Raw genomic sequence first — 15130 nt, forward strand, 5'->3', positions numbered from 1 at the left:
AATTATGCACAACTACATCACTCATGTAGCTGCTTCTTCCTCTTCTCTGCATCCTGCTAACTGCCCTCAAACTAACATTTTGTGCATTTACAGTAAATGTATAAAATTCTGCAAACTGGTCTAGTCAAGTGGTACGCATTACAGAGGGGAGACTTTAATCAAGTGGCAAAAAGCTACTTTAAAAAAAAAAAGAAGAAGAAGAAAGTTAGACTCAATCACTCTATGCAGTTTCCCTTGATAACCTTCTGATTACATCTGCAGTTATGATAAATTAACTTTAATTACTTTATTTTTCAATATTTTGCAGTTTCAAGGGTGCGTAGAAAAATGCAACCTTATTGCCAGACATAATGTTGATATTGGATGATTCTGGAAAACCCTGTATTAAAATGAAAACGATCTCCGTCCAGACAACCATTTTAGCTTCATATCAGAAACGATCTGCGTCCATACGATCACACCTGAAAATGCATACGTGCATGACAATTCACAGACGTGTGAGCCAGTGTAAACAAGGAGGAGATTGTCTACTCTGTAGTCGGGTAGTTACAGAAAATAGTACAAACCAGGAACAGCAAAGGCAGTTGTAGCATTAAATGCACAACTGAACTGCACAACAGCTGCTAGCAAAGACAACAAGGTCAGCAACGCATGTACTTTGTTATTCATTTTGCAATAGCTGAGTCCCAGTCAGGGAATGACAACGTATAGAGTGGGAGGAGTAAACGCTGCAGAAGTGATGCATTTTAAAACTAAATCGTAGTAGATGCAGCCTTAATGTCCAATGGCAACACTGTAAAGGAATACTACAATATTTTAGGAAATAATATTATTTGCTTTCTTGCCTAAGTTAGACAGAACAAAGAGGAGAAACAGCTAGCCTGTAATGAATGTGCACTGTCATGATATTGTCACAGAACCCTACATGAAACCACAACGTATCATTTTTACACTAAAACAACATCAAACAAACAAATAATAATGTGTAAGTAAGTGAATTGTTATCATAGGTAGCTGGTTAACTATGGACAGAGCCAGTCTAGCTATTTCCCCGTTTCCAGTCTTTGTACTAAGCTAAGCTAATGGCTCCTGCTCCCTATTAAGCAGACATATCTAAATCTGAATAAGCGTTTCTCCCAAAATGTCAAACCATTCCCTTAAAAGTTTTTTCCTTTTGCAGTCTGGGGAAGGTTAAGGAAAGATCATGGTTATGGTTTTTAAACTGTGATTAAGGTTAGGCAACTAAAACACTTGGTTAAGGTACCTCTATATATTCTGTTCAATGTGAATTATTGATATTCCATTACAATAAAAACGAACGATTTTCTCACTCACCAGCTCATACAGTTTAACAATTGTTGCAGACTGGCCCATAGAGGAAAACATCCTGACTGGTTTCTGTTGCTAAGTTTTGGAGTTGAGTGCTTCATAAAGTCGAGGTTTCCAAAACATTTTCAAATCAGGACCCATATAAAAAAAAAAAATGTGTTTCATGCCACTGAGCCAAGGCTGATGAAAACACATTAAAACTCACCAGAAGCACGACCCATTTAAGGTTGTAAACTACAGTTAAGAATCCAAGCTGTAAATCATAGGTTTTTCTATGGCCCCAGCTTCAAAAGAAAGTTCAATATAATGTATTACATCAACACAAAAAAAAGTATGTATCAGCCCTGCCTATCTGTCTCTCTATCTAGGCACTGATCTCTTCAACAGGCTCGTTTTTGACCCAAAGGCCTGTGGACAGCCACAGAAGGCATGACTACTCCTCTGCAGTATTTACAGGACTCCTCGGCAGACTATACACTTGATTTATGGAATAATTACAGTATCTGTTTCCCTGCTGTCCACACAGTTTGAAATATATGCAGCAAGCTGTAAAGGGACTAAAGATAAATTAATAAAGCCGACCCTGGAGAAAGGTAAAGGAGGTGATGGGGGAATAGAGATAGATGGAGGTAGATGCAGACAGAAATGAAAAGACAGAGTAAGAGTAAGGATAGGCTATCCATTAGGGTGAATGTGAACATGATGGCATGTTTGTCACTAATATCCCAGATAATTTAAGGCTCCAACACTCAAATCTGAGCCTTTTCCCGGGCTGGTAAACACACACTGAACCCTGTGCAGCCCTAGAGACTGCCTGTTGTAATTACCTGCTCTGCTCAGAGCCCATTATGAAGGGGAAACAAACTGTCACATACACCATTAACTGTTCCTGTGACCCCCCACTAATACAGGGGTGTTTTTAATAAAGCTATAAATGTTGTTTACATAGCCACAGAGTCAAAGGACATGGACACTGATGCTCCCTGACAGTAATGCCTGCTGCTAATCTGTGTATGTCTAACCAGGGGACTTTTTCTTGGCTCAGTGGTGCTAGGAACCTCTGAAACTGGGATTTCACCACCACACAGTCAGGACAGATTTAGGCAAGGGACATCTTATTCTGAGCCTTAATGCTGTGGCGTCATGTAATGATTCATTTGAAAAGGATCCAGTGTGTGGTAGTGTGTGTGTTTGTACTTGTCACACTGGAATTGCTTAATCTTCTTATTCTATACACCTTTTATACCTCGTTTTGATAACCCTTATTTGATTTGTGAATAATTAACAGGAAATACTAGAGCCATCATGCATCCAGCATCTATCATGGACTGGAGTAACATAGTATTTACAGGATTTAATATACTGACATAGTATACAATACATTTCATGTATATGTGGTATGCATTTTGGAATTTCCTGCAAATTTGCAATTCATTGGTAAGTAAACGAACATGCCATGTTTTTTATTTAAATTGTAATTTGTAAGTAGTGTTACCCTGTATTTGAAATGTATGTTTGTAGATATAAAAGGAAGGGGTAATGATAATTGAACATGTGTACTCAGTAAATCGGTGACATTGTGGACAAATGTGCACTTGTCGTTTTATGACTGAAATATGTGCACTGAGCAGGTAGCAAATAGCAAAATAGCTACACCAAAAACAGTGCTCATAAGACCTCCAGTCTAATTTACATTGCATGCATGCAATCACTTAAAGCTGCATTGTTTCTTTTTCTTTTGCCATAAGATCAACAATTACCAGATAAAGTTATGAGAAACATTAGTAAACAGTTGCTTATTTACAGCTGATATGAGCAACACTGGGATTAGTTTCTGGCCACCTGACAAATGCATGTCCAGTATTCCCTCTTCATTTAGCTAATTTTTGGTGTTGGTAATGTATCTGGCTCTTTAGCTGCTAGATGCTCCACTATATTCACCAGAATTTGTCTTCCTGCTGGTGCAGGCAAAGCTGGAAACAGGGTTGATGAGAAAGGAGTTTTCTGACTGGAAAACCAAAACAATGAGCTGAAAGACACTAAAACGCTGCACAGAGCTGATGGGAACTGCAAAGATGATGGATGATAACTCTCTGTGGGTACATCATTACATGTGCTCTCTTTCATATTTAAAATAGGCACTTGTTCCATTGTTGTTATAAAAATAATGATGAGTGCAGCTTTAAGATAATATTGCTCATTTCCATATTTTTGAACATCCTCACATCTAAATGCTTCTGTGCACATTTCATCATTTTTGTGTTTCTTTTGTTTTTGTTTCTGTCATAAACTAATCTGTGTATGTCTAACCAAATGAAATGTGCCAAATAAAATGTTCACCTCACAGAAGAACAAAGAGGTCAAAGGTCAGCACTCTTGGAGCTGGGAGGGGTTAAGAGTAAATAAGGAGGGGTCCTCAGATTGAGGGATGATCTTATTAACTTGCCACACTGCTGCCATGTGGTAAAAAATAATCTTCCAAACCGTTGTCTCATTTTTACTAAATGAGACAACATCCAAACAAACAGGCATCACCTTGGTGTTCTGGCGCGATGTCAGCAGGTGTGGTCAGCCCGTCCAGCTGCAGCGTCCTCTGTGGGGTGTGAGCAACATCCTCACTGCCTCATCAACAAATCATAAAATCTCACACGGACATTTGTGTGTGTGTGTGTGTGTGTGTTTGGGTGAGACAATGTTCAGATGGTCAGTTCATGTGAGAGATGAAAGCCTGGAGGACTTGGCTAGCTGAGTATGAGTATGGTTATACACACACACACACACACACACACACACACACACACACACACACACACACACACACACACACACACACATACACAATAACAAGTCAAGTGAGTGTATGTGTAGTTTCTGGCGTAATTACAGGGTTTGAGTGAAGGATTGCCAGTGTCTCAGCTGGTGTATGGTTAGAATAAAGTCAACAACTCTTAATTTTCTAAAATATATGAATAATGAATGGATGATGGATGCACAGATGGGCTAATAAATAGTTGAATGATGAATGGGTGGATCGATAAATGATGGAGGGATGGATGGGCAGAAGCCAAAACTAAGCTCAGTCTTTCACTCCGCTCAGTTTTATAATACTGCACCAGTATAGAAATGTAATAATAATATTCCACTCTATAAACATCAGTCCAAACCATATTCCCAGTAAATTCTTCAGCTTTAATATCGTTTTTCTGTTGGTATATGTGAGCCATTTATTTGCCGCCTTCTCCGTCCACAATCTGTTAGAAGCAGTCAACATCTTTGGAGTTTATTTGGAGCCACAATGACACGTGGCAGTTTTGTAGGGATGAAAAATATCCCCCAGCCCTGAATATATGGTGAAACCCTATAGTTGTGAATTCAGAAATGGTATAAAACACATATACACACTTACATGTGCGTGTGCGACGAGGCTATAATATGTTTGGACAGAGCAGGATGCCAGGCAGTGCCCGTTAAAGGCTCTAATGTGGCGGTGGTTTCATGGTGGTTGGCACAGATCAGCAGGAAGAGGGCAAAGAGAGGGATATAAAAAAAAGAGAGAGAGATGGGGGGAGAGGGAGGGAGGGAGATCTGGAGGACGGAGGGAAAGAGCAATAGCAAGCTAAAGAAAGAGGGCTATAGTTACAGAGGCACACCACAGGCATCAAACAGTGGTAGATATATGAATTCTCTCTCTTTCTCTCTCTCTGTGTCCTCACTTCATCCCTCTCTTTCTCCACCCTTCTCTCACTCTCGGTGAACAGCCCATTCACAGTATGGTCCTGGGGGTCAGAGTGGACCTCGCTCCACTTTCCTTCTCTCCCAGTCTTTCATCCCGTCTTTTCTTTGCTTTTCGTCGTGGAGGGAGGGGGGTGGGGGGATCAAAACAGTCATACTTCCCCTAAACTCATCTTTTATTAATAAGACCTCAGCAGTGTGTCAGGGGAAGAGTGACGCACACGGCTTTGTGAGTTTAAAATGTGCCTAGTGAACACAAACACGCGCACACTCACACACACACATAAGTAAAGAGCAAGAACATGCAACCGACCGCTGACAAATGCCTTAGGGTGTTTCATATTTCCTCCGCTGCAAAACAGGCCATCGCAAGAAACACCAGAGTGCTCGGTTTATGTCTGAGTATGTGTCAGAGAGAGAGAGAGAAATTAGCGAGACAGATGACTTGACTGCACCACACGACCTCCTTCTCTCTGCCATTCATAAAGCCTCTCTCACTCTCTCCTCTTTTTCCTATCTCCCTCGCACAATTGTACACACACACAGACACACACCAGCTCGCAGGCAGAGCGGAGCGGATATTCTGGGTGGTGTTATTCCAGGTGTGGAGTCGTTGAGGTCTCCATGCTGTGACCCTGTTATCCTGGGAAGAAGGAGAGTATTAGAGGCATGCCGGGAGAGGAAGAGACTCTATATCAAAAACACATTTTACCCCGAGGCTGTATCACTGCAGCTATATGGCTACAAACAAAGGCATGTGCACATGCATATACATACATATATACACACAAGCACACAAAGACATTTGTACTTGTGTGCAGACATGCGTTTGTGCACAAATATGAATGCTGTTGTGTGTGTGTGTATGCACAAAGACTTTATCAATCATTAACAGGAAAAAGTTGACCAGTACATGAAGCCAAAGGGCTAAAAACCCAGTCTTCATTTTGGTGCCAAGTGCAGACCAGTTAAAAAAAAACTGTGAAAAAACTCTTAAAAAATAAAAGTGAAATTGCTTCACTTCTACTTGCAAACCTAAGGTAATAAACCATTAAGCAAATTACTTGTAACTTTAAAATGCTCTTAAATTTGATCCCAGACGACTGCCGTGCAAAACAGAGGTGAGCACACACCCCCTGACACGTTTTGAAATTATTGTAAAAAATTAACATCATTGCTCATAATAAATAATACATTATCAGAAGCTGATGTAGAACTCAGAAGGGGGAGGGGGGGGTTACTGTTTACAAAGTTTGATTGATTGATTGATTGATTGATTGATTGATATACTGTCTGTACTTTTTACATGTTTTCTCTGATTTTTGTGATGTTCCAGTTTGGTTTTCTTTTTGTTTCTATTCCAGCCAATTTCTTATCATTTCGTCTTCATGGATTAATGTTAGAAATTATAGATTGTGGTTAATTTCATTTTCATTGCTAGCGGGACTACCAAGGATTTCATTGGTGTAAATAAAATGTAATTTTAAAATTGTTTTTTGTAGAATAATATAATGTACAAAGATTTTAAAATAAATAATAGGAAAAAAAGTTGAGAAATAAATGTTCAAACTGTCAGGCAGATGTGGGTAAGTCCTTGACTTCCTCCTCAATTTCACTTTTGTCAGGAGTGAGTAGTTTGATAAATAATTATTATTTTTCACTCTTTGTATGTTGGCTCTGTAGTGTGTTAAGTGTAATTTTTAGAAGTTTGATAAATATGAGTCAATTTACTGTCCTGACAACTCATCAACATCATATTCATGGTGGAGCATCTTTGCATGTACAAATATGGATAACAGTGTGTGCCTTTTTAACCCAGGTTACCTTTAACACAGGTAACTCACAAAAATAATGTTACAAAATTACACCACACCAACAACAAACAGCCTTTGTCTATGGTGTTTTATGTTGTGTGTACATGGTTGTCAGAAACATTTTTGAGTGTGTGCGTTATTGTGAATCAGTGTGTGTAAGGCTTCCTTAAAGCTTTGATGTCATGAGTCTCATTCAGAGTTTGTTCTCTCTCTCCATAGTTAAAACGGTGTCATTACGACCAATTAGATCCTCAGAGAGGCTTAAAAATAGCAACGGACACTGGCGAGAAAACACGGAAAACACTGAAACTTTTTTTTTTGTGACAAGGCAATAAAATTTCATTTATACATATTCAGTTTTGTGCATGCTTTAACGCAGACAATCCTTAAATACAGTAATAAAACAGCATTCCTCAAATCTGCGCTAAATGCTAGTTAGCGCTGGGCTGGACGCTGAATGCAGGCAGGGAGGAGAGACGGGCTTGCCGGACGCCTTCGCCGCCAAATTCTAACGACTTAGTTCTTTGATTAAAAAACGCCTAAATGGTTCCAGTTGAGCCAGAGAAAGAGAAAAGAAATAAAACTCCAACATCTAAGAGATGAAAATAACCGTTGTTCTCCAGTTTTAAGAGGCACGTGTGCTGGGGTTGGCCTGAGACGTCAGTTACGAGCTGCAGATGTTTGTATGGTTTTTTATGATTGTTGTTATTTTCAAATTGCAGCGTTTCCGTGATGAGCTTTGGACTCGTTAGGAGAGCGTGTGTGTGTTTCTGCGTGTGTGTTTGTGTGTTTGCATGTATATGTGCGTGAATGAGAGCGAAACATCCAAAGAAAAAAGTCTGGAGCACTTTGAGCTTAATTTACCATAGTTCTAATCTGTGTGCTTTTTAGCAGCTCATCACGGAGCCTAATCACAGGAAACTATAGAGGTCATTACACACAAGGATAGACTACGCACACATGCACGCTCATGAACACATACACATGCCTATGAATTAAAGAATTCCCAGGGAGTGAAGAATAGGACGTAATCAGAACCTCTGCATACACAACCCTCCCTCCGAATGATCTCATGCACACACATACAAACACACACAAACCCCTCAGATCGACTCTTCATGTGGTTTCAGGGGTTATGAGAGGAGAAAATGTTTTCACCTCTTCTTCGCTAGATGGAGAAACCCATAAAAACAGCACCTGCTTGCTTGTTCTCTTCCTATTGCGTCTGCCCCTCCTCTCTGTCTGACTTTGAAGCAGTGAGGTAATGAGATGTTGTTTTTTGTTTTGTTTTTTTCTTTTGCTGTGCAACAGCATTAAACACTTCTAACACATTTTAACTAGTTCTCATCTAAAGCATCTTAAAATGATGGGACAGGTACAAGTTTGCTGCCTTGCTGAAGGGCACAGGCTTGAGGCAATCCTGCCCAGTTCAGGCAGCTTCAACCAGTATGGCCCCCCTGCATCTAATCCCTCTAATCCAGACTATGAGGTGATAAACTAAGCAGGTCGTGGCAGCAATGTGAGCAGATTGTCTCTTGGACACACTGGACCTGTTCTGCAGTGTGTTCAGTGCCAGCAAATGAATAATTTACTTCCGCAAATTATGACTCAGTTTTGCAGTTAATAGAATTTAGATCAGCCCGAGAAATATGTGTAAGTGTGTCTCCTGCTGACTTGAGTAAATATGACTGGAGCCGGTCCGGCAGAGAGTTTGACTTATGCTGACCTGGTTTAAGGTCAAAGTCAGTTATTTATTTGCTAGATAAAGTATTATACAGATTATTGGGAATGACTTCTTGTGTCATTTAACTCCCTCTTTTAACTGTTCAACAGTGGTAGCCAATGAAACCATGGCGTCCCTGGATAGTGTAGTTAGTTAGTGTAGTTTTACATTCAGAAATCTTGCAGTACCCCTGGGGAGCCCTTTTGCCCACCTTCCATCAATCCAACATAAATTCTATATTAGTTTTTCCAAATATTATTATTGAAACGGTGATTGCTGTTACAGCCAGAGGAAGTGTGTTTTGCAACTTTTTTTTTTTTCTTTTTTACCCCAACTAATCTCAGTTGATAATAACGCACTGGCAATGTCAGGCTTCCCTTATTTAGCCCCGCCCTGAAAAAACTATGTCTGATTTCTCGCCATCTTTATAACTCTACAATAAATCACTACAACATGTTTCTGAGCGCCAGAAAATACAAAATGTGGAACCTTTAAAGCTCCTTTAATGAGCTGAGAAATAAGCTTGTCAGTTGGATCCATTATTAGCCGGTCCTCAGACACTACTGGACAGAAATCATCTCATTTCAGCTGTAGAGAACGAAAAAAAAAAGACAGAACTGATGCAGTTAAAAACTAGCCAGTATCTCTGAGGACGTCCAACGTGCCAGACATGAGAAACAATTACAGATTATCAGATAAAAAGTCAGGACCTGTGAAACGCTCCCACTGCCTCTCCACTTGCCTCCAAGGTGATGATTCACCTCCTCCTTTTCACTTACGTCTCATTTCCTTTCTGTACCTTTCACTGTCTCACACACACTATGACCCTACGTGCTGTATCTGCCATTCAGGAAAAACCCTCACACACACTGCATCACTAACCACACACCCCAATCTATACCACAGTTTAAATGCCTTTCCACTGCCTGTGAAGCTGAAAAGCTATTATACCCCCTTAACTCACGTCTCATATAAACTAATTGCTCTTATTAACAGTTAATTATGACTATAAATATGAGAATCATTAAACTTGAAAGTGAGGAGAGGAAAAAGAATTTCATTCTCTTTTAACGTTCGCTTTCCTCCACAGTGACAAACAATAATCACAATAATAACTGAGATGTTTTCAAACCAGTTAGTAGTGAGTTTTTGTCTCTTACAGTTGCTGCTGTATATAGAGATCACTTAAGCACATGCATATCTGATTTTAAAGGGTTAACATCCTGCACATTTTGGCATGAATGACTTAAAATCTGATGGATTCAAAAATATCACATGGGTTGCATGGAAGATAATTACAATTTTTCTCTTAATCTCTCCTTTCCTTTATATCCAACCATTGTTCCAGGTTTGACTCACAGCTCTTTCAGCAACATGGTAGTTTTAAACAGTATTTTTTTGCTTAATGGAAAAAAGAAATTGGGTTAATACCTTTGGCATTGATAAAACATTTCGGATGATTCCTTCACTGCTTATGCGTTTGAGTTTGATCTCATTAAAATAATGATGTGATAGGCAGTGTAGTGACAGGCAACAACCTGGCTGAGCTCAGCAATGCACTTTTCATCTGTGAATAAGAGGATGAATCCAACGCCAGTGCAGCAGCTTCAGGCTGTAACTCAGAGCTGCACAGAGCTTGAGTCATCTGTGTGTGTCTCTCTCTCTTCGTCTGTGTGTGTGTGTGTGTGTGTGTGTGTGTGTGTGTGTGTGTGCGCGCATCTGCTTGTGTGTATGAGACAAGCTGTGGCAGCCAGAGCAGGAGTTCAACTTGAATAACATCCGAGACGCACAGAGGCCTGAATAAACGGCGTCAAGACCAGAACCAGCTCGTAAAAAAATTCAATAAATGTCATAGATCCATCAATTTCTATCAAGCGCGTCAGTAAATACCACGTTTTCAATGGAAGGTTAACTTTATGAAAGGGAGCAAGGGTCACTTCACTTGGATGATGAGTGACTCTCGGCCAGCATAAGCAGGATATGCTTGCAGGGGCCCCAGTCGTTTGCTTTGCAGTGCTGGCACAACTGCAAAATAGGCATGGAGTTCAAGTTATGACTCTCCCAGTGGAGCCATACGGGGGATCCGGCAGTTCTCGGCTGGGATTCGGCCTCCCAGGATGAGCTGCAGGGGTGACGAGGGACCCCTGAACCTGGAAGGAGGCAGATGGCTGAAGCTGGATGCTGCATTTCTCTCTGTATATATCATATATATCTGTCTTCAGTTAGACTACACTCTCTCCCCAGGTCAGCTGCAGCACGAAACCGCCCTGTCCTCAGCAAAGATCAAAACGACACATCACAAAACTGTGGAAAGAGCTCTCCTGAAACGGCTGCACGAGCACCATATAACCAATGTATTGTATGTAGATCTTTTCTCTTTTTCAGTCTCTCTCTGTCACTCACACTCACACACTCTCTCTCTCTCTCTCTCTCTCACACACACACACACAGAAACCCACACTCCTTCATGCCACTTCCGCCATAAAAGCCCTGGCAGTGATCCACGTGCCCATTAGCACGCGCTAAATACCTGTTAACAATGTATTACCCAGACTCCCCTTCTCCCCTGCCCCGCCCCCTCCACCCTGCCCCGCGTCCCTTCAAAGCTCGCAGGTAATTATGTCAAAGGTTTTTAATAAACAGCCTATTCAGAGCGCAGTGGGTTACGCCTACCTTCGGAGCGACAGAACGGATTTTTTTGAAACGACGTTTGTGTGAAAGGGCTGGTCTCTGATTGGCTGAATTATTATGCATGTGACCGCATAATTTAGGATAATCGGCAAACTAATGACGTCATCTTTAAAAATGTATCTATCTATCTATCTATCTATCTATCTATCTATCTATCTATCTATCTATATATATATATATATATATATATATATAAACTATACATAAACTTATTGTTTGACAAAGTGATAAAATGTTGTCTATAATCATCATCATCATCATTTTTATTATTATTATTATTATTATTATTATTATTATTATCCTTATTAAATATTTAAAAGTCAACTTGTTACTTTTCAGTTAAATTTCAGTCCTTCGTTGTCCACGCGCACAAATTGGTGATCAATCAAAAGCGGCACGCGACAGGTGGGCCGCAGCGGTGCACGCTCACTTTCATACCGCGGGAAACCTGTTTACACGTGTTTAATAAAAATGGCCTCTCTTACATTCTCCACGGACGGATAAACGCTGCAGACTAACGCTTAGCTTAGGTCTATCCCGTCAAGCTGAGGCCCTGGGCAGGACTGACACCGCCTGTGTGTGAGGGTCTTGTTCACACAGTCTGACAGAAATAGCCTGGAGGAGAATTAAAGCACTGAAGCACATTCAACGGTCAATAATTATTTGTGTAATTATTTGCTACATTCGGGATGTACAGAGCTGTCAGTCTAGCAAATCCATGTTGGACAGAATAGAAAAGACCCGGCGACAGAGAGCTTCCCACTATTTTTAGAGCCAGTGCATCTGCAGAGGAAGAATGTGAATCCTGGCCCGGCCACAAAGACAGAAAACGGGCCTGTATATTTTACAGATACACTTCTTTCACAACCCCGCAGCCTCAAAAATCTTTGTGGTCATTTTGGCCAGAAGCCCGCTTAAGTGCCTTCGCTTCAAGATGTTAGACCTCCTGTAGGGTGTCGAAAATTAGTCCTCATGTGTGGAGTCTAACGAGGTAAACAACAGGCGTTTTTAAAGTTTGAGCGAGTCGGTTTTATTTGCTTCATTATCGCTATATTCTGCAGTGACTTTCCCGGATAATTGCGCTGAGCTGTCATGGATAAATCTCTCTAAAATAAATGTAAATTACTATAAGGTTGTGAGGCTATCACAGAGCCGGTCAAACGGCAGATGGCACAGTGATCTCTAGGATGCAAAGAGCGGTGCACCTGCTAACGAAAAACTGAAAAATGAAAAATGAAAAATACTCTAAGCCTATATATTTACAAATGCTATTTTATTACAAATAGGTGTGTAGGCCTATCTATAAAGTCACACCAAACATAGTTTCGACTAAAATGTTTGGCTGAGGACTGACTGAAGCCAAGTTCATATTATGAGATTGAATTGATAACTTACACCCAGAGTCCTGTGTGAGCTGCTGTAAGGACCATTAATCCAAACTATTAAAAAGGTCCCAATAACGTTATGTTCATCAAATATTAGAAATGATTGTACGTCAAATAATAGTAATAACAATTTGTGTATTATTACCATAATCATCATTATTATCATTATCATTATTAGGCTATTGTAATTGTTATCAGACGAGATATCTTGTGGGATTTTGTCTATTTTTTTATTTCCCTCTAAAAGTTCCACCAAGTTTGAATTTTTTCCCCCTGAAAAAGATGGGAACATGAAGGATGTCTTAATTTTATCTTTATTTTGTTAACGATGGTCAATACATTAATTGCCTGTTTTGAGGCTGTACAATTGAACGGAACACCAGTTAAAAATTCTGCTCACGTCCCAACTTTTGTCACATTTCATTAGCCTATAGGCCTATATTAAAATAAATACATGCTCTTTATTTGAAATATTATTAAATGTATGTTAAGTTTTATATTTAGGCTGATTGTAAAACAGAAAGACAAGAGACATAAATCGTTAACTTTCTGCTATGACTAAATCTGTCTTTTGATTATCTATAGTTTTAATTGCCTCCATAGGCTATAAGCATAAGAGAAAACATTTTAGTTGTAGAAGTTAGAGGCTATTTAGGCCAATGCAAATATTAGTCATGCGACTATATGCTCATATTGAATCGAAACCAAACTATTTCAAACAGAGCGTAACCTATTTTATTCTCACGGAGCTTTAAAAGAATTTTTAAAAAAATGACATTTTTAAATGCCCACGGGAAGTGAAACGCAAGGCTTTTGATCTGATAACCCACACGGATATGGACACGGGCCTTCCGCTTGACGTCCAATCATATACACTGAATTTCTGCCAATAACCGACGGCGACGTGTTGTTTATTTAACCAGCAAACCGCGGGAGGCCCTGAGCTTTACACAGTGATTTTAGCGCAGGAAACGTCACTGACGCAACCAGGAAACTTTAAGAAAGAATTAAATACTGATGCAGATAATAAAGGTTGCTATGTAACAAATTAGCAGGTTAATGAAGCCACCGGTTTTCCCATTAATGCTGCATTGTCATCTTGCATGTAAACTCTAAATTGAAACCTGCACACACACACACACACACACACACACACACAAGCACGACCACACTGCCCTGTTTATTTATAGCCAGGTCCTCCACCTCCATATGTTAGAGCCTCCACACGCACCCACACCGACACACACTCCCCACGTATTCGGCCTTGGAAGTGCGGAAGATTATTTCCAAACGTGCGTGGAGACAGAATCCAACTCATCTCTCAATTCACTTCAGCTGGCTGCATTTTAAATCACTTTCATTACCCTCTAACTATCATGTCTTCATCATGACTATGGACCATTGTCCATTTAGTTTATTTAGTGACTCAAGTAGACATTGGAACATGATTGATATACTTTGTAAAGGCTGTCACCTACATTTTCACACCAAAATAACACCAAGAAGCACTATAGGCCTATGATAATTATCAATAATAATAATAATAATAATAATGATGATGATCATTAATTTGACATCTAATGTATTTGCATAGGCTGAGTATATATTCTTTAGGCTATTTCAAAGTTGCATTAGCCCACAAATGGTTGTAATTAATAACTGTAAATTATGCTATATTAACCTACACATTTACGATGATGTGTAATTGCAGTTTCTCAGGTTGTGGCACTTTATCTGTTTTTAGCAGATCATTTGTGTTGTTGCAGTTAAACAAGGACTGGAATTTGTTTGAGCATTGAATTCGAGGATGTTGTTACGCTGATGTCAAACTGCATCATTTCTTTTATGATTTTGTTTATTAAACACAGCTTGTTATAATGTCATGAAGCAGAGCTTTTGCTGTGTGCGAATGTGTGCTGTGTGTTCAACTGTGAATAGGAGATGTGAGATGACAACGTTTGGTGAACTAATAGCCTAATAAATAAATCATAGACTTAGTTCAGATAATAGACTTTTTCTTTAGGATGCCGCTTGATCGCACAAAAAGCAACAACATACAAAAACCTAATAGCCTATATGTTCCTTCTATATGGGTCGTGGTGGGGGTGAAGGCGGGCACCAGCAGCCTGTCCACATTTACTTTGCCAGAGGTCTAATGATTCTCACATGCACGAACACATTTGGATGTATAGTTTAATTTCTTGTATGAAACACGAACTTGCTGTAAGACAAGCCCATTGTCAGGATGAGGGCCACAAGTGTCCACCGTGCAGAAGCTACTAATGGCCAGAAATGCAAAGCATGTCGGGCCGCTGTGTGAAAATGCGCGCAATGCCACGGAGAGATGCTCCCCACGCTGCTTCGCCTGAAGACACGATTCAGCTCCACTTTTACCACATAAGGCGGCACGGGCGGCCCCCACAGCAGGCGGGACCAGGGAAAAGTTCCGGGGGGTT

At 40.1% G+C, this 15130-nt stretch overlaps 2 protein-coding genes across 3 annotated transcripts in view; both read right to left on the reverse strand.

Moving 5' to 3' along the window:
- ccnk (cyclin K) overlaps nt 1–15130 on the reverse strand; it is a 263741-nt gene that overhangs the window by 232605 nt on the left and 16006 nt on the right. The gene's annotated exons all lie outside the window — the stretch shown is intronic.
- Nucleotides 1–15130, reverse strand: part of LOC139621832 (hormonally up-regulated neu tumor-associated kinase homolog) — a 118519-nt gene that overhangs the window by 30909 nt on the left and 72480 nt on the right. The window lies entirely within an intron of this gene.

The sequence above is a fragment of the Trachinotus anak genome, unplaced genomic scaffold, assembly GCF_046630095.1.
Source record: "Trachinotus anak isolate AG129_WGS33_773 ecotype Australia unplaced genomic scaffold, CSIRO_AGI_Tana_v1 ptg000005l, whole genome shotgun sequence".
Taxonomy (NCBI): domain Eukaryota; kingdom Metazoa; phylum Chordata; class Actinopteri; order Carangiformes; family Carangidae; genus Trachinotus; species Trachinotus anak.